The sequence below is a fragment of the Phyllostomus discolor genome, chromosome 10 (genome assembly GCF_004126475.2).
Source record: "Phyllostomus discolor isolate MPI-MPIP mPhyDis1 chromosome 10, mPhyDis1.pri.v3, whole genome shotgun sequence".
NCBI lineage: Eukaryota > Metazoa > Chordata > Mammalia > Chiroptera > Phyllostomidae > Phyllostomus > Phyllostomus discolor.
In genome coordinates this window covers 81,998,862-82,020,261 of record NC_040912.2, presented here as the reverse complement: position 1 = coordinate 82,020,261, position 21,400 = coordinate 81,998,862, and the positions used below count along the sequence as shown (strand labels likewise).

Below are 21,400 nucleotides of genomic sequence, written 5' to 3'. Positions count from 1 at the left end.
GTGATTTTGTGTAATTGAGCAAGATAGAATCATACCATTTTGGGGTTGAAAAATAGTTAATGGTTATTTAGTCTAATTAGTGCTTTAAAATGAAAAACGCTTTAAAGGAAAAAAAGTCAGCATCATATGACAGTATTTGAAGTATATCAGACAGTCTTGATTGATAACTATTCTTCCAAATATGTGTTTATGTGTCTGTTTTCTTGAGGGTGTAGCTTGGTCTCTACATTTGCCTCACCCGACTTGGTGCCTGATTTTTAGCACAAAGCCAGACATTTATGGACTCTGAATGAATGGTTAAGCGAGAAACGAAATCTTTACCTTTGAGCAGTAGGCTGGCCTCCCTTTCTCCTGCTTTACTGCCTTCTGTGTTAATTTGGTTTACATATCCATAAATTGGCTATAATGTTCTCATTCCACCACTCAGAGGTGTTACGATAATTGAGGTGAAAATTGGAATAGCTAGACGCTGGTGACATGAATTGTTGCGAAGTTTTCTAGAAGGGTGATGAAAATGAGGTTGTCAGGGCCCCAGAGGAAGTAAATAACCATGAATAGTGGCGTTTGGAGTTTTTTTTAAGAGAGCTGAGGATTTATGTCTTTCTCTACTAAGTGTTTTGACTAATTGACTTTGTAGGTGTAGCCATGTAACGCTGTTGTGCACACTTCCCTGTATTGCTGACTGCATTATGCCTTATCAATATTCGTGTACTTTGGTGACCTTAGCTCTCCTATAGATATCAATACTGTGAGGTCCAGGAGTGTCCTGATCAGGGAAAACTCAGTTGTTAAGAGTTATATGACTCTACCCTAAATAATTTATATGAGAAAAGATTTTTAAAAATAATCTTCCCATATTTTCTTTCATTGTATGCTGGTACCAACCTATTTGACAGTAGCATTTATTTTTCTTCCTTTTCATTTACTTACAGACCTGCAAACCAAATGGCCAAGCCTGTAGAATTATATGTAAAATTCCAAAGATAATGATTAATATCCTGAGGCTGTTAACCACATGGTATCGTTTCAATGGGTTTGGCTGGTCAGTCTTCTGAATTTCATTCATTCATTTAGTAAATATTAGCATGGAGGTAGAAAGATCTCTCAATTTTTGTGATTCATGAAGGTGCTGGATTTATATGCCAATAAAACAAGAGGGTATTGTATGGTTCTAAGGAAATAATACGACCACGGTGAGCAACTACTTTAAATCTAGTTAAATCTTGCAACTGCACGATAATAATCTTTCATCTGTTTGAGTATTGTTTTCTGCCAGCAGAGTTACTTTAGGTACATTACAATCAAAGTTAATTTTGTATCCTATCATCCGTGTACAAGTTGTCCAGAGTTTAGCTTTGTTCCTTTCTGAGGACAGTTAAATGAAATTTACAGTGAATAGATTCTGGCTCAACATAAGGAAGAATTTTCTAACAATTTGAGCTTCTCAAAAATGGCATATACTGATTTTCTTGTTAGCTTTGTTTTTTCACCCATCGTTCCCATTCCTATCTAGTAAATGTTGGTCCAGTAGAACCATCTCTCTACCCTGTGGAGAGATGCAAACTCTTCCATTGCTAAAAGTCTGATGAAGAATGCAAAGGTTGAAGCAGACAGAATAGACGGGGATGGCCCATCCCTACCAATCGAGAAGGCCACTCGATGTTTTAAACCAACCCGGTGGAATGTTCTGATTTCAGATGTCACTGGGTCCCTAGTGAAGTGGGTTTGCCAAGCTTCTAACAAGATTTTCCCCTTTCCCAAAGCAACACTCTGCATAATCAACTAAGCTTTTCCTTGATTTCTTTTCTTGTCTTTTTTCCCCCCTCATTCTTCTTTATTTTTTTAGTCAATGAGCTCAGCCCCAAATGAAAGCTGGAGTTGTATGAACTGAATTGGCTGGAAATAGCCGCTGAAAGGCGTGTAAACCAGAGCTGGCAGGTTTCGGCTCTTCCGCTCTTGAAGGAGAGGCTAACTTCAATCCAAATGGCTTCCTGCGCAATTGTGCACTTACTCGAGGGTTTTGTGCTGGGTATGGAACCAGGCATTAATGTCCCAGCCCTTGCAAGCGACGCCAAGGGAATGCACATCTCATCTTTACCTCGCGGTGGCTCAGTACCCATTTGGTCACTCCCCAGTGGTGTGGGAACTATGAAGGGAGGGATTTTACATTACTGGTGGGATGCGGGTGTTCCAGGAGGTAGGCTTCAGGCTGTTTGGTATTTCCTATTTCACCCTAACCCAGTACAGACAAAGAAGAAACGAGAATCTCTGAAGGCAGGCAGCCCATCTACTTTGTACTATTGAAAGGAGGGGACTTGTAATACTTTTACAGGGGATGATGTATACGCGCACACATATTTGGGAGAGTAAACTTATTTATAATTTTGCTTTTGAAAATTCTCAGCTTCCAAGCAGCTCTGTTCTAGACTATTACTAAGTGTATTCAAGGGCAGGTGAGTGGATAAAAAAGGTGTGATACATTTACACAATGGAATACTACTCGGCCGTAAAAAGGAAGGAGAACTTACCTTTTGGGACAGTGTGAATGGACCTGGGTGTATTATGCCCAGTGAAATAAGCCAGTCAGAGAAAGGCAAGTACTGCGTGTACAATCTAGTGTGCAAAATACTCTAACAAACGAAACAAATACACTTATAAAGACAGAACAGACTCACAGGTGTCAAAAGGGCAGGGGCTCAGGGAGTTGGGTGAAAAAGGGGAAGGGATTAGCAAAGAAAAGAAGCCTCATAGACACAGACACCAGTGGGGGGGGTGGGTACCAGAGGGAAAGGGGTGTGGGGGGAGGTGGGAGAGGGGATAGGGAGGATAATGGAGATGGAAGGAGACTTGACTTGGGGTGGTGAACACACAGTACAGCATACAGATGATGGATTATAGAATTGTATACCTGAAGCCTATGTAATTTTATTAACTAATGTCACCCCCAAAAACTCAATAAAAATTCTTTTTTTTTTTATAAAGATTTTTTAAAAAGATTTTATTTACTTATTTTTAGAGGGGAAAGGGAGGGGGGAGAGAGAGAGAGAGAGAGAGAGAGAGAGAGAGAAACATCAATGTGCAGTTGCTGGGGGTTATGGCCTACAACCCCAGGCATGTACCCTGGCTGGGAATCGAACCTGGGACACTTTGGTTCCCAGCCTGTGCTCAGTCCACTGAGCTACGCCAGCCAGGGCTAAAAATTCTTAAAAATAAATAAATAAATTCCTGCAAAGTGAGAAAATCTAAAGATTGTTTTCAAATATAGTGATGTTTTCATTGATAACTATTAAACTTTATGAGGTTGACATAATAACTTTGTTTTGTAGTTAAAAAATGCTAATTTTAATTTTTTAAATTTTTTTGCCTTACACACATCCTTTTTTTCCATGTCTCAAGTATTTCTGAAGGCCTCCAAAAGCCTGTGGTGTCAGACGTCCTGAGTTCAGCGGTCAGTGGGCACAAGGGCTGTGGCTCCTGCCCGTCTGCTCTGCTCCTGCACTGCCGCTTGCCCTCCCTTCTCCGTGTTCTACTTCAGCTGCTGGGTGACCAGTCATCCATTTACAGTTTGCGAGATTTTGCTACAATATTCAGAATTCTTTGGAGACGTTATTCGTACATATTTGCTATGAAACAGGCCCTTAGACCCATGGCATACATGTCAGTTTGTGGAGGTTTAAGTATTGTGAGAGCTCTCCTCTGCCACACCAGTAATGTTATGATAGACAGAGAATTAATACACGCTGTGAATGTTGTTCTTATATTTTGTCTTCACAGCGGCTCCTCGAAAGTTTAGAGCCAAATGTAGGGTAAATCTTAGTCAGTGTAGAAGAGTACATTTTGTGTCATTTTGTGTTGTAGCCTCGCCGTTCAGCCCTGTGATTACGGGCACAGATCTCATTGGGGTTTCACCAGTCGAGGTGGGAACATTACTTCTAATACTTTGTGATCTTGGGGAAATGATCTAAATTCTCTACATTTTTCCCCACCTATATAAAATTGGAAAAATATTGAGTGCCTTCTAACATTGTTGTGAGGATAAAAGCTTGAGAAAGCTCTGAGCTCAGAGCTGTGAGAAGAGCTAGCTCTGCTCCGAGCAGAACTTTTAATCCACGCTGGCTATTGTTTTTCCATGCTTTTCCTTGGCCTTTGCCTTTTTTCTCTACTTCCGTTATTTTCATCTTTCTAGAATGTATCGATCTGTAAAAGCTACCTTAAACTTACAGGAAGAAGTTAGACTATACATAAATTAAAGAAGTAATCCACTCATTAGCAAACATTGAATTTTGTTTACTTCCTAAAAAAAATTACGGTTTAGAAGAAGGGTTTATTAAACTTCCTTGTGAAGCACAGATGCTCGCCTGGGGACCTTGCCCTTGTTACAATGCATGTTCTGGTTCAGCGGGTCTGGGGGGAAGGCTTCAGAGTCTGCGTTTGTGACAAGCTCCCAGTTGATGCTGATGTGACTGGTCCTTCTGGAAACACTTGGTGTAGAAAGGGATTTGAAGGAGAGGCGTGGACGCCATCTTTAGGGCTTTATACAAACGCAAACAATCCAGAGCCTAGGATTCCTTGAATCACATCCAAGAGCAATGAGACGATGTCATATGTTCTCTTATTCTTTCATGAGTAAAAGCTTCCTCTCCCTAACAAAAACTACCTGAAAGCATCCCATGGGAGTCTGTTTCTGACAAGAGCCATAGTCATTGACGTCTGTTTGAGTCGTACCAGTGCCCTGGGCAGGCATTTGGTCCCTTGAGTCTTGGACAGAGTCATTGCCATAATATTGTGTCACTTCTCAAAGCCTTTCACTATGTCACACTGAACGTGGGCTCTTCGAACATAAAAACGTGGCCAAGTCACACAGGATACTCACTGGCCAAGAAACAGTCTCTGGTGTTATCTTAGTTTAATGATTGTTTCTAAAATGGCTATTTGCCTTTTAAATTTTGCCAAAACGTACCTTGTTAAGGTTACTATTGACTTCTTATTGCTAATTCCTATGAGTACCTATCTAGAATTTGACCTTACCATTTTTTACTTATTGAAACTTCCTGAGTGCTTGGGTTCCACTGTTCAACTCCCTTTGCTTTCCTCTTTTTTTTTTTTTTTAATCCTCACCTGAGGACATGCTTATTGATTTTAGAGAGAAGAGAAGGGAGGGAGGGAAAGAGGGAGAGGAAACATCAGTGTGAGAGAGAATATTGATCAGGTGCCTCTCATACGCACCACAACCAGGGACAGGACTTGTAACCTAGGCAGGTGCCCTGGCCAGGAATTGAACCCGTGACCTCTCAGTTTACGGGACGATGCCCAACTGAGCCACCCCAGCCAGCGCTGCTTTCCTCTCAGTTCTTCCGCTGCTGCCCATCATTTACTTGTGTAAGATTTAAAATTCTCACCTCTTGCTACCTCTTCCATTCTTGCTCTATGTTGTGTTACTTTCTGGTATTCTTGGGCAATCCCAAGCCCTCCTACTTAATGAAATAGCATCTTCTGACTCTGCTTTAATTGCTGTTTCCAGACCAGAGTTCTCTTCTAGGTCCACAACTCTTATCAATTCCAACAGAAATGTCCTACGGTGGTACCTCAGATTCAAAACATCCAAAGAGAACTTTAATCCCATTTCTTAACCTTAGACAATTAACTTCTGTAAGCCTTAGTTACTGATTTCAAATGTAGGGATCGTAAGAGAACCTAAATAATCAGATTTTCCTGAGACTTAAAATCACATGTATGCCAGGTGCTGCATATGTAAGAACACTGTCCATAAGATAGATTGTAATATGTATCACTTACGGTCTGCTTTGTAGACCTGTGTTCTCTATGTTGGCACCCACTGTGGGTTGGGGATCAGAACCTTGGAGCTACCCTAGATTTCTCCTCCCAAAGAATATTCAATTAATCTGGTAAGTCCAATAAATGACATCTCTTTTTAAAAAAATATTTTTTTATTTTTAGATAGTGGGGGAGGGAAGGAGAAAGAGAGGGACAGAAACATCAATGTGTGGTTGCCTCTCACGTGCCCCCAGCTGGGGACCTGACCCACAACCCAGGCATGTGCTCTGACTGGGAATCAAACCAGCAACCATTTGTTTTACAGGCCCACGCTCAATCCACTGAGCTACACCAGCCAGGGCCATGACATCTCTTAATAACTTTTATTTCCCTCTTCTCTCATCCCACTCTCCAACATCGCAGTTGAAATCTCTGAAATTCCTCACGGGACTATGTCGGATAGGCCCCCCACCTCCCTGACTAGCCTCGTTGTCCTCCCTTCACTCTGCTTCCTGCTTGCGGAGGGTCCACCCAGGAATTCACAGCTGACCGTGGTCCTCGTGGGCTCAAAGTTCTTCTCTGTAGGTCCATACCTCCAAAAGGAAAGCATCGCTACAATTCTCACGTGCCCTTACAGGTGACAAGCAAGAAACATCAAAGTTAGTCTCTTCTGTTTCTCAGCTTTTTTCATGCATGCCTCAGCCATATTTAACTACTTGTTGAATCCTGGAATATGTCACGCGAACTCAGATCTGCAGGCCTTGGCTGACCGCTCTTCCCCTCACCTAATCTGTTATTTGAGACTCAATTCAAAGCAAGTCTCCTGTGGAAGCTTTCTTTAAGGTCTCTGAACATATGTAGGTGACATGTGTGTGCCCATGAAAAGAAGAACTATTACAGCAGTTTTTAAATTTTAGGGTGGTATAATTTTATCCGGAAATAGTGTTGGATTTGATTCAGTTCTTTTACTGCATCTGTTGAGATTGTCCGATGAATTTTCTCAGTTTTTCTGGTATTCTGTTAATGAGGTGAAATACACCAGCGTTCAGTTGCTAAAGCAATTGCATCCCAAAAAATGTGTGTGTGTACACACATGTGTGCACACATGTATGTGCATACACATATGTGCGTGCACGTGCACATGTGTATATGTGTATGTTTACATATAAGATATTTGAGCATATATACATGTATACACAATATATGCACATGTGTTTATGGGCATGCATGTTTATCTAGAAAAGATGTGTATGCATATGTATATACATGCATATACATGTACATATATGTGTGTATACACACATATATGTATGTATCTATATATCAAATGGGTCCATGGTAGATAGAATATGATTCCATTTTGTTTATTCATCCAGTTTGACAATCTGAGTGTTTTAAATTAATGTCTAGCCTATTTGTATTAAATGCAATTATTTATCTGTTTAGGTTTAAATATACTTTTTTGTTATTTCTGCTTATCCTATGTGGTTTTTTTTTGGTGTTGTTCCTTTGCTCCTCCTTTCCTAATTATTTTGGCTGAATCAAACCTTATTTTCCACGTTAATTTTTACACTCCTTTTGACTCTAACTCCTTGAACTGTGTCCTTTAGAGGTTGCTCTAGGAATTGCCCTGCATACCCTCGACACATAAGTTTCTATTTAAAGTGAACATTTCACCACTTTACGTAAAACACAAAATCCGTCAAACAATGTAATTCCATTTTACCCATTTTTATTTCACTGTTGTCATGTATTTTACTTCTACATATGCTATAAACCCCATAACAATTTGTTGTTTACTTTAAATAATAAGCTATCAATTTTAAAAAATAATAAAAATAAACTATTTATAATCATGCACATAGTTTTCCATTTTTTAAAGATTTTATTTATTTATTTTTAGAGGGGAAGGGAAGGTGAGAGGGAGAGAAACATCAATGTGTGGTTGCCTCTCCCGCTCCCCCTGCTGGGGACCCGGCCTGCAACCCAGGCATGTGCCCTAGACTTGGGGTCAAACTGTGTTTGATTCTGGTTCACAGGCTCGCGCTCAATCCACTGAGCTACACCAGCCAGGGCTAGTTTTCCATTTTCTATGTCTTAATTCTATCCTGTGGATCTGAACTATGTATACAAATTTCTATGTAAAATATACAAAGATATATTTTGTACATCTTTAAAATTTTAACATTTATAATATATAAAGAAATACACAGTATAATACAGCCATATAATATTTCCCCTCAGTCTCTGCAACGGCATTTGGGATTTATTGCAAAGAAAATATGCTGGCATCAAAATTTGTCAGCCTTTTTCCCCCCGAGAATGCATGTACTTGCCCTTATAAGTTTGACATATATGCATTATATTCTGTAATTTTTTTTCTTCTGTCAGATGTTGTTCCACTGACTCTTGGCTTCCTTTGTTTGCATTGGAAATGATCCACTATTTTTATAGTAGTTCTGTGCTATGTGAGGTACCTCTCTCCCAGTTGTTTCTTAAGGTTTTTTGTGTTGTTTGTTCCTTTGTGTCTGGTTCTCAACAGCTTGGATTTGAGTGCCGATGTGAAGCTCTCTTTGTATCTGACATGCTTGGGGTTTGCTGAGCTCCTTGGCTCGGTGCACCGATGTTTTAAAACAATTTTAGATGTTTTCATTATTATTTCTTTAAATACTTTTGGTGCTACATTCTGCTTCTTCTCTAGTTCTGGAACTCCTTAATTGGAGTATGATAGATTATTTAACTCTATCCTGAAGGACACTTATACACTACTCATTTTTTAAAAAATAATTTATTGCTCCATTTTTAAGTTTAGATCATTTATATTGACCTATTTTCTTTTCTAAATCATTTTTATTGTTATTCTATTACAGTCGTCCCAGTTTTATAGTGATATCTTTTCAAGTTCAATGACTCTCCTGCTGTAGCTAATGCATTGTTAATCCATCCAGCAAACATTTTGCATGTATTTTTCAGTTCTCCAATGTCCATTTGATCCTTTTTACAATTTCTGTTTTTTTTTTCTGTGTCTTGCCATTTATTATTGGGCTGTTCCCACTTTCTCGTGGGAATCATTGCCAGTGAGTCATACCCGCAGTGTTCTTGTCAGCTGATTCCAGTATTGACACTGTCTTGGAATCCATTTCTATCGACTATTGTTTCCCTTGATTATGTCTTCATAGTTCTTTGATATCTACTATTTTAAGGCTTTCTTTTTTTTTTTTGGCCTAACTGACACACTACCAAGTGCACATATTTCATCTGTCCATCTGATGGCTTTTGATTTATGTGTCTTCTTATGAAACTATCACTACGATCAAGATGACAACTACGTCTAACAATTCCAAATCTTTCTTTATGCCCATCTGTGATCTTTCTCTCATGCTCCTCCCAAGGCCCCCAGATTCCACATCCAAGTAACCATTCATCTGTATTTTGTCACTTTATGAATTTGCATCTTCTAGAATTTTACATTAAAATTGTATAGTGTGTATTATTTGTAATAACTTCCTTTACTCAGCACAATTATTTTGAAATTCATAAATGTTATTGCATGTATCATTAATCTTTTTTTCTGCTTAGGAGAATAATATACAGATATGCCACAGTTTATTTATTAGTTACCTGTTGATAGACATTTGGATTGTTTTCAGTTGGGGCTATTACAAATAAGGCAAGTTGCAGCCCTGGCTGGCGTAGCTCAGTGGATTGAACGCAGGCTGCGGATCAAAGTGTCGCAGGTTCGATTCCCAGTCAGGGCACATGCCTAGGTTGCAGGTCACAGCCCCCAGCAACCGCACATTCATGTTTCTCTCTCTCTATTTCCCTCCCTTCCCTCTCTAAAAATAAATAAATAAAAATCTTGAAAAAATAAGGCAAGTTGCTATAAATATTTGTTTACAAGTTCTTTGTAGCCCTAAGTTTTCATTTCTCTTGGGAAAATACCAAGTTAGTAGAGTAGTTGGGTTGTATGATAAGTGTATGTTCAAATTCTTAAGGATTTGCCCAAAAGGATCCCCAAAGTGGTTACAGCCAATTGATAGTGAGAGTTGAGTGGTTACGTAGTAGTGTCACGGCGAGGCTTTCTGACAACGTCGAACATCCTTTCAGGGGCCTATTTGCCATTCGTGTATCTTCTTTGAAAACTGCTCGATTCTTTTGCCCATCATTTTATTGGATTTTTAAATTATTGAGTTATAAATGTTCTTTATGGATTCTAGATAAAAAGCCTTTGAAATACATCTTTTGCAAATATATAGTCATATAATTATATAGTTCTATAATTGATGTTTGCATATTGATCCTGCAATATTACTGAACTCGTTTATTAGTTCTGACACCTGTTAGGTAATTCCACTGAATTGTAAATAGATTCCTGTTTTTTGCAGACTCTTTGCTAATTCTAGGTATTAAACTGAGAAACATGGTACAGCCTGTCAGCTGCAATCAAGATTTATTGGGTAGCCCCAGCTGGTGTGGGTCATTGGTTGGGCATTGTCCAGTGAAATGTAAAGGTCTGTCCGGGTTTGAGTGCCGGTCAGGACGCATGCCTGGGTTGCAGGTTCAGTCCCCTGTGGTGCATACGGAAGGCAACCAATCAGTGCTTCTCTCTCATATCACTGTATTTTGCTTTTTTCTCTTTCTTCCTTCCCCTCTCTCAAATCAAAATCTTTATTTTTGATTTATTGGGTAAAGATTTTCTGTATTTTTTTGTGGTAACAAGTAATAATCAGTTCCTTTTGTTGTCCAAACTTAACAGTGTTCAGTAGACCAATACACACATTTAGATTCCTCTCAACAGTCCTCACTTCCCCGGTGTTTGTGACAAAGGTACCAGAGCTTCTCAGTGGGTGGGTGCTCAGTGCTGCCTCTAGAGGCCACTGCCTTCCACCTCCATTACAACCCTTATTCTTCACCACCCCCAGGTGCATGATGATGTGGGACAGTGGTCATTTGCTTAGCAGTATATTAGGGGCCATGAAAATCTGCAAGCTGTTGTGTTAAATTATATTTTTAATTGAGTCACTTCATCTGACCAAATCAAAGCACCAGTTATTAGAGACGCCACCTGAACTCAGTGGTTAATAAAGCTGTGCTGAGTTGTTCAGAAGAGTATGAAAATGTGTTCGTAATCTTGGCAGAAGTACCTTTTTATTAGAAGCTGAGAACTACGTATTTTTTCATGTGATTTCTCACTGAGCTAAGGTGAATGAATATGGATTTGTCTTTTCAGTTAACATGGGGCAATTATCCATGAGATTAATACTATTGACTCTTGCTTTGAGAAAGTAATTTAGTTCACCAATACAGATGCCTTTCTTTTGATTTTTTTTTCACTGCTAAAAATTGAGAAGTGGCCAGTTAGCTTCACAGAAGAGATTTTGGTGAGAATATTAGACACTCCTCTTTTATCATAAATACTGTTCCTTTTAGTGACAGCATTTTCATACCTCACACAAAAGCATAGTGCAAACTCTCATTGGCTTGTTCTCCATTATGAGTTTGTAATCTTGTAGGGTTCAAGAGACTAAATATAATTTATTCCTACATTTTCCTTATAACCTAGCCTATTATATTACCTTTAGTAGGTAGTCTCTAAATTCAGGGTCTGGCACAAATTATGTCCCATTTTATTACATAAAAATCTTTTATTACAAAATCGTAGGCATGTAATTTTGTAATATAACCGTATCACACTCAAGTACACCATATGACATGTTAGGTGAAATGTTCAAATTAAAATGATAATTTATTACAGCCATATTATTATCCTACCAACCCCACTCGGGCAGGTGTTACTTCTCAGACTTAGAGGAGAATAGGTTAGCAGAAAATGGGCAAGGCAGCGGGAAGGCGAGTGGAAGACAGCACCATCGCCTGGGACGGGGAGAAGTGGATTGCCATCTTGGCCCAGTGGAAATTCAGTGGTTCGCATTCCACTCCCGGAAAAGTTCATCCAAAGTGTCCGTGTGTTGTCTAGTTCAGGTGACGGTGAAGGAGCAAGGGGGTAGGCTCTGGGTTCAGAAAGCGTGCTGAGAGAGGACACTGTGGGCCTGCCACGGGCCAGGTCTGCATTGCATACTTTTCATAGTCTCTCGTCTCCAGCCATTGTGGGGACAGACTTGGTTGTCACGTCTACAGCCAAAGCATGTAAGTTTCAGAGAAATGAAACGTGCTGCTTCATTAATAGCCAGAGCTGGGATTCTATCTTTGGTCCGACTTACTCTAAAACCTTCCCTTGTTCCTCTCTATAGCGAGTTGCAGCCCACAGATGTAGAAAGTATTAAATGGAAACCAGAAAGTTCTAAAACTCTTGAAGTCTTTCTCCAGTTACTTTTGATTATAACAAGTGACCACAGTAAAGGAATAATATGATCAACTCAACTCCCTTTGAACTCCTTTGGCTCCAAAAAATAATTGAATAAACAGACCACATCACAACCAAATTAAAGGGAAACCAAATCCATTTCCATGGAATACTTGTTTCACTTGATTTATTTTTTTCCTTTCTCATTCCCGAGTGCCTTCGTGTATTTAGAGTTGAATTTGAAATAGAAGGCAATTTCCAAGCAACCTACACATCCTTGTAAATATTAATCAGGGGCAGAGGGGAAAAGGCTAGGTGCTTTTAGTCAAAATGGATTTCCTACTATATTACCCAGTCAGAAAACATGAATAAAAGAGCTCTCAGGGATATTGTGTTCAAATGAAATAAACGATTACATTCTTTTTTTCTTGGGAAAGGTAAACATTTCCTAAAATGACAATTTGTATTTTTTTAATAAGACCTCAGTTATTTACACAGATGATAAGCCATGCGATTTCAGGTTCGACTGGGCCGTTTCCCAGTGAGCCAGCAGCAGGGAGAACTGGTGGGCGTTGGGCACACTTCGGTGGATCTGGAGATTGTGGCAGGGTGACGAGAACAGGTCAGTTAGGAGACGTGGATAGCTCATTATTGAATTCCTGAAGAACTGTGAAAGCTCAGGGGCGAGAAAGAGGAAGACCGTGTCACCTCGGAAGAGACTAATAAGGAAGGACGAGTGATAACTGGGGACCCGGTGCACACTGTTACCAGGAAGAGACATCATCCTCCTCTAGCCCTGTCTCAGTCGTAGGGAAGACTCCACCCAGAACTGTGCTGCCCATGTGGCCCTCCTCTCGTCACTCTGAAGTTGAAATAGAAGGCAATTTTCAATTTTGGGGCAAAACGTTTCTTTCACGGCATTTACTGCAACTGGAAACCATCTTACCTACGAATTTCTTTACTTGTCCATCTGTTTACATGTTATTTTCTAACTTGCCCACTAACGGAGGCATTGTGGAGTCCACCTTGTTCAACTCCTTGTCTCCATTGCCGAGGACCATTTATGCAACAAAGGATGCCACTCTGATATATATACTGCGTGGTTTGTGAACAGATGGATACACTGTTCCTGTTAATTCAAATATCAATTAATATAACATGAATTGATATTTATAAAGTACTATAGGCAAGGACCTGCTTTAAGTAACTACTATAAATACAGGGTCTGGCACAAATTATGCCCCCTTTTATTACAAAATCTTTTATTACAAAATCATAAGCATGTAATTCTGTAACATAACAATATCACACTTAAGGACACCACATGACATTTTAGGTGACATGTTCAAATTAAAACTGGAGCTTATTACACCCATGTTATTACCCTACCAATCACACTCAAGTAGGCGTTACTTCTGCCGGACCCTGTATATTTAACTAAATGAATGACTTCTGGACTGATGGAAACTGAACAACTGTCCTGAAACTAAATTAAAATAATTCATGATAAGTAAGAGAAGATAGCCATTCGATTCTAGGACCAAAACTGTGGGACTATGATTCATAGTTACTGCTCTTTAATAGGATTTCTAGCTACCGTGGTTTCATTTGTTTCATACGGACCATCAGGGAAATGAAATCTTTGGCCTGAATCGCTGTCTTAAGTTAGTTCACAATCGAGAAAGGGAAATGCAAGAACAGTTGCTCTTTCTTTGTACTTCATGGCATTGTGTAGTTTCTGTCACAGCCTGGTGCATTACACTTGGCTGTCAATTGGTCAGGGCGAACCTCATCGGAGCGCCAGCTTCGTGAGGACAAGAAGAGACATCTATCTTGGCACCTGTCACTGTGGTGTCATGAGGATACAGCTCAGTGGCTGGTGTAAGGGGGAGGCCCCAAAGTGTTTAATGAAATAATAGGCTGGTTTGGGGAGGGAGGAGGTGGCAGGAAGTTTTTGGAACCTTTCTGAACCCTAACGTAAACAGGAGAGTTGGACAATCATGTAGTTTACAAATGGTTCCACCTGGCATTTTCAGTACCCAGCCGGCACTGTACACGGTTATCTTAATATTATGAACTGTGTTCCCTGTGCTGTGCTTTACATCCTCATGACTATTTTGCTACTAATTTATTCTTCTTAACCCCTTCACCTTTATCACCCAGTCCCCCAAACCCTTCCCATCTGGCAACCATCAGTCTGTCCTCTGGATATGAGACGGTTTCTGTTTGCTTGTTTGGAAATTATTTGATTGTCTAACCACTATGTTGTATACCTGAAACTAATACAGAATAACATTCAGTGTAAACTGTAATTGAAAAATTAAAAAAAACAACAGGATTTATTCAAAAAATAAGAGAAAGAAACACATGGGGCAGTTAGTGACAGTAGGGACAAAGTTTAGAAGTAAAACTCAGGACAGATTCTCCCCTACAGTCATCCAAATAAATGAGCAAACCACTCTAACCACAGCCCCATGCCCTGGGCGTCTGTCTGAGCACAAGGAGGCAGAGGGACGCAAGGGGCCATCTGAGGGTGTGACAGTGAGAGATCCCCGCACGGCCGTACACAGCCACTGGCCCGTACACAGCCACTGTGAATTCTGCAAGCCAGTCTGGGAATAGACGCTGACCCTTACTCGGGATGGGAACCCGTTGTGAGGAGAAGTGGCTGGTAATAAAGTCAAAATGGCTCAGGAGAGCAACAATAGAAATGAAAGAAAGAGAAGGTGCAGCTAAAAGTAGGGACAGGAAAACAACCTGGAAGTCTCAGAAAGTGAGCTGTCACAGGCTACCATTATATAGAAAGAACAGAAGGATTTTTGTGAGGCCAGAGCAGCTGTACACATGAGTGAGAGAAATGTATTGAGGTCAGATATTTTATGAAATAACTATTAAAAAGAGAAAGATAGAAAGTACGATAATATACCTAAAGGCAGGGAAAGAAACAGAAAAACCAAAACCCAAACCCAAACCTGTAACTTACTATTTCCAAGTGAATTTAAAAACAAGGAAATAATACAAGATGTAAAAGAATCTTATAAATCATGATTAGAAAAGTGAAGGAACGAGGTGGCAGAACTCATGAAAATTAGAAGGAAAAATATATTAGGAAAGAGACTAAATTAGAAGGGGTACAAGATTGCATAAAATTAAGTAATACTTTATTGATATCTTAATAAAAGAAAGCAATATTTAATTTTTAAAAACATTTAACAGAAATAAAAAGAATTTTAGATAAAATTACAAATATTGTAAACAGGCAAAGAAGAATCAATGGACAAATAATATGACACCCTGAAGAAGGCAGCCAAAGAAAAATACTAGAACTAATACTAAAAACTATCATTCATAAAGAATAAGATATGGTATAAAGCTACATAATAAAAGAGCACTTTATTATCTAAGAATATCAACCCCAAAAGAACAATACCAAGTCAGATGTCAGAAAAATGATTGCACCTTAAAAAAAGTCCTTTGAGTATCTCAGCAAAAATAATACCTAATAAGGAAAAGAAGATTATTATTAGACTTCTCACTAGTAACACTTCACAGTGAAAGCACCTGGAGGAACGTAAGTATTTTTGGGTATTTAAACAAAGAAGCTGTGAGACAAAGATGTCACAATCAGCAAAACTGGCCCTCGTGGACACAGGTGCTGGCTAGACAATCTGTTAACGTGCAAGAACTCAAGGACTGTGTTTCCAAAAGCTTTCCTCAAAGTTCGACTAGAGAATCCTTCCAGACCAACAAAACGTGTAGAGAGACGTCAGCATACGGCTGGTGGTCAACACGGAGCACACAGCTGCTTTTTTTTCACGGAAGTGAACGAGAATTAGAAAGGAGATGGTGGAGCATGCAACGGCTGAAATGTTTGATGGCATAGGTACGGAGCAATTGTAAAACTGGGAGGTAGAGGAGATAGCGCAGTAAAGATCATTCTAACTGCTTTTAGGGTTCATAGGCACGAGTGTCAGTAGTCACACTGTTATTCTGAGACGTATGTTTATATAATGTGGGATAAATCAAATGATGAATTTTCTGGTACTTAACTTTGTCATACCCCGTGTCCTTTCAGAAAAGGACAAGGCCCGCAAGTGAAGGCCATCTCAGCAATGCTGAGCCTCTTCAGGGCCCAGATTTGGGGCTGGAAATAGTATCTACCGTGAAAACAAGCACGGCGTTGTGAAAGAATGATTGGTGTCAGGTCTGGGGCAGGAAGTGTGCAGAAAGCTCTGGAACATGTTATCTTCACAAACCAGAGAGCAAGGACATTATGAACGATTACAAGGGTCCGGTGGGAGGAATTCAGGAACTAATTTAATGAAGCTGATACTGGTCAAAGATGGGACAATTAGAGCTTCAATAATGATTAAAATAGTGAGGCTTAGAATCCATCAGATATGAGTAAATCCACAAATTCATAGTAATATGCCCCAAAATGGCCAAATTCTAATAACAGTAAACAAATTTATGATCTTGAAAAATCAGATAAATAGAAGAATTAAAAATGGATCCTCAATTTCTTTCTGAGCGGTAAGCAGGATAACAAAATATTAGGTGAGGGGAAATACATCTTTATGAAATTATCTCAAGTAATAAATGAAGAGGAAAGAATAGGATTAAAAGGTCTTAATCAGCTAAGGTTGCTATAACAAAAGCCCTGGAGATTGGGTGGTTTATAAACAACAGAAACTTATTCCTCATGCTTCTAGAGGCTAGAAGTCCAAGATTAGGGGGCCAGGACCCTTGGGATCCAGTGAGAACCCTGTTCTGGGTTGCAGGCTGCCGACTTCTCCTTGTGTCCGAGTGGCAGAGAGCCCAGAGAGAGAGCAAGTTCTTTGGGGACTTTTACAAGGGCATGGATCCATCCATGAAAGCTCCACCCTCATCACTTTTTATTTGATCCTGATTATCTCACAAAGGCTCTTCCTCCTAATACCATATTACTATCACATGGAGAGGGGGAGGGTTTCAACATATGAATGGGGGGGCAACTCACAAACATTCAGTCCATAATATCCCATCAGTGATCACTGAATATATTCAGTGATATTGGTTAACATCACAAAAGGGCAACAACCGAATATCATGTAGCTCTGGTGAAACAGCCACTTAATGCCACTTAAGTCTTGCCAAAAGGAAAGCACCTGAGTCTGAATAAACCTCTGTATCCAGCTGCCAGTGTGCCGCTGAACAGAGGAGTTGAATTCACCATGAATTTGCGACCGTCAAAAATCTAGAACGTGGGATACTGCTGACGAAATGGCCTGGGTTTTGGAAAAATGAAGAGGCAAGAAAAAGAAAGGGGTGGAGGACATGTGTATAATAAAAGCAATCTGAAAGACGTTAGTTTTTAAGTTGGACATGTCTAGGGAAGGGCACTTGAATGAGACCCTCAAGAAATGCAAAGAAGTAATTCCTATATGAGTTACCTGTAGAGGGACAGAGCCATAATTGGGACGGGAAACAGATAAAGTCTTCAGATGTGACTGGAAAAATAATTTATCTTACAATAATTCACTGGGCTATTGAATTGTCTTTCTGGTTTCCTGTGTCTTGTGTTTTATTTTACAGTAAAAAGATTCACAATGACTATTTCACAGGAACCCAGGCAAGCAGGTCACAAGACATCTAAAAAGGTTTGCACATTGTTCACTGACCCCCAGTGTGTATGACCGCTTGGGATTCTGGGTGTCGTTTTCAGCTCAGTTTTATCAGTGCATTTCACATTCACAGAGACAAAGGACCCAGACATCATTTAGGCAGGAATGTTAATTCCTCTGGTCGATGCCATGTTTTGGTGTTTTTTTTTTTCATTACCTAAATTTTACTGAGCAGCAACTATATGCTGGGGCACCACCCTGGATATTGGAATAGAGAGAGGGAGGTGGAATGGTTCTACACAGGCCCATAGAATAGAGTTGCAAAGATTTTTCTTGGTCATTTCATACCAGTTCAATTGCATAGACATGTTTGCTAATTCTCAGCATAGAACCTCTTGACTTCAGTGAACTCCAAAGAAATATGGGGGTTGAAGGACCTTGGGTTTATTCTAGCCTTCTGGGAGGTCAAAGGCCAGAATGCATTTGTGCCCTGGAAAGGCTGGCTAGTCTTTAGCTGACAATAAAATCATCTCTCTCTATCTCGCTCATTTGCTCTTTCAGCCTTTCTCACTCTGCCTCTTTTTATCATTTTTGTCTTTTGCTTTTGGATAATATTAGAAAGCTCAAAATGCAATGCTTCTTATTTCTTACTTTAAAAGTACTTCCTTACAGTAATAGGAGTTTGAGGATGAATTTAATTTATTCAGCAACTAATAATATACCTCTTAATGTTCTGGTTAGCTCTGCGTTTCTTACATTTTCATGGCAGGCTCGTCAAGCAGTTGCTATAATCATTCCCACTTTGCAGATGTCAAAACAGAGGTTTGAGTGATGGTGATTTGCCCAAGAACATTCCAAAAATTAGATGGTGGAGCTGAAGTTTGAGCCAAAGCTTTCGCCTCTGTAATCCCATGTTAGTCCTTCCAAACAGATCACTATGGGCTAGATTCCAGCATCCTTGTCTTCTGTTCACACCAGACATCTTTAAAACTCCTGGATCCTGTTAAAATGCTAAAGAAAAGGGGAACTCTTCCTTCGAATCAGCTATTTCTTCAGAGAACACAGCGGGATTTGACAAATTAACACTTGTTCTCTGAATTGGCTTCTTTAACTTTATTTCCTTTTGTCTTTGAGCTTCAGACTTACTAGTCATTGACAGTAATTTCCAGACAGCAGCCTTCATCCATGATAGTCTTCAACTTAACCATTAAATCCTAGGAAATTAAGTCTTCCAGGGCAAATACAACAAGAGATGGCAGGAAGAGGGACTGAACATAAGTAAATGATTCAAACGAACTGAGCCAATTTAGCAAGCATTTTTCTTCTGCTGCTTCATTTCCCTCAGTATGAAAAATAAGTCATAATCCTGACCACATTTTTAAGCTCAGTGCCTCGCCTCTGCCCTGCAGCAGAGCAGTCAGGGGTAGCCATGTAAAACCAGGTGCATAGATGTTGAATGCAGGGAGAGATTTTGCCTTTGCTTGATGCTAAGGACAGATAATCAACCAGGCAAATGCTGCCAGCAAGGGGACCCACTCTCCACACACGTACTAATTACTCAAGTATTTACTACGGCAGCAAGGCACGAGCATGTTAATTGGGTATTGTTTGGATACATTTGAATTTTTTGGATCCCTCTTCTAAACCCCTTACTCTCTTCTTTCAAATAACCTTTATTCATTTTCTCTACCCAGAAAAATCTAAGCTATCAAAATGTAGGCTTAAACAGAATGGCGACAAAACATAAGGAAGGTGCAGGGAGACGAGGTTGAGAAGAGGAAAGATACTCTCCACCTCAGACCTGTCGCTGTGCTCGTTTTACACAGGTGACCCCTGTGCACGTGGACTGGTGTGCATTTTTTTCTTGGAACTTCTAAAGCCAAAATTCACCATTTACCCACTTCTTAATTTCCGAATTGTTACAAATTAGTATCAAAAGCAGATAGAGTGAATTTCCATTCTACTAATTCTGCAACGCTCATCACAGCTTGTATCTCTTCTTCCCTCTCTCCCTCCCTCCCTTCCTTCCCCCCTTCCTCTGATCTCACACTGCAGTTATGATAATTCTTTAATAGACCACTCTGTGACTCAAAAATAATTTTATGGTTAGGAAATGTTGGCTTAGGTAGGAATTTTTTCCCCCTTGAAATTAAGTGAATTTAGCTTATTATGAGAAAGATTTTTGAAAATAATTTTAAAATAAAAACTTGGCAATGTAGAACTAGAAATGCCGAGGTTAAAATTAGCCAGCGATAGCACGTTTCTGTTAGTAACCATGCGTGTGCTTGCGTGTGCGTGTTGTTTACGGAAGGAAGCGTTCTGCCACCTGGCAGCTCCTTCAGCGGGCTCCAAGGTGCACTTGACCTCTCTTCCTGCCGTATGTGTCACCAGATCTACAAGGGTCACCCATTGTTTGTCAGGAAGATCTCTCAAGGACTGTGTTTTTTTTTTCCAGTGGGAATCTCTAAATTCCCACAATGCTCTCAGTCATAATCTAAATACTTCCAGTATTCATAGGTAAATGTTCAACATGGGGGCAAATTCTACCTTGGCAAGAAGAACGTTAACATTTAAATGTTCTGAATTTAAAAGTTAACTTACCCTTTGAGAAAATTTAAGTGAAACGTTTCTGTCTCCAGAGTGGTTAGTCACTGAGAGTAGGGTATGAGGCAGCCTTAAAGAAAGCAACAGAAGACCCCATCTTTGGCTCACGTTACATCTAATAATTGTAAATGATATTTGAACATGTGATAAAAAAAACTGTAGTAGTATTAATGCACAAGGGGCTCAGTGCTGAGAACAGTTGCAAGCCAGTAAGTCTAGACTGGCTTCCCCTATCACTCATGCCCAGTGGAAGCTGTAGGAAAAGTGAGAGAATCAATAGGAACTTTTCCCTGTGCCGTCAGTGAGGTAGAGTTACAAACATTTTAGCATTGGGAGGAAGGACAGAGAACCCAATATTAGATTTCAGAAAGTAATGGAGATGGTAAGTAGCTAATTAGGGCATGTTATTCGTTGAAAGGGATTGGTAAATGCAATGTGCTTCATCCATACAATGGAATCTAAAATCATCAATTTAAAAAAAAAACATTAGTAAAGGATAGCATTTCCAATGTCACAGAGAAGGAGACAGTTTCACTGACAAGGATAGTATTTCACAGATATTTTTGAATGAGAAAAACAAATTGTAAAACAGAATTATCTCAATCACACACACACACACACACACAAGGTTTTACTGTTCACTCAAAGAGAATGTAAAATCATCTAAACTACTCTGTTACCGCTTCTGGAAAGAAAACCTCAGAGCTAATGACCATAAGTCATTCCTGTCAGTTTAGTATAAAACACCAGGAACGCACCAGATGGAGATAAGTAAGTGCCCGGTGAGCTGCCGCAGCCCTTGGCATAGTGCAGTCATTGGGAAACGGGTTGTCCTGGGGTTTGGACAGGGACTTCTCAATTTGCTTTGACAGGATGACCATATTGACACTCAGCTGTCACCGGTGACTTTAAATTCTAAAGGAGTTTTTCTAATGTCATTCTGGGATTTTGATTCATATCAGACAGAAGAATTCAAATTATGAGTAAGTGTGAGTGCTTTATTTTCCTGCAATTTAGAGGATTTTTAGCACATGTGAGTTTGATACATATATTAAGGGGTACTATCCCTCCTTCTGTTTTGTGCTTCACTCTTTGGGGAACCAGTGAACAATGA

The 21,400-nt window shown here is 39.7% G+C and overlaps 1 protein-coding gene across 1 annotated transcript in view; it reads left to right on the top strand.

Moving 5' to 3' along the window:
* Positions 1 to 21,400, top strand: part of PTN (pleiotrophin) — a 98,539-nt gene that overhangs the window by 51,263 nt on the left and 25,876 nt on the right. The window lies entirely within an intron of this gene.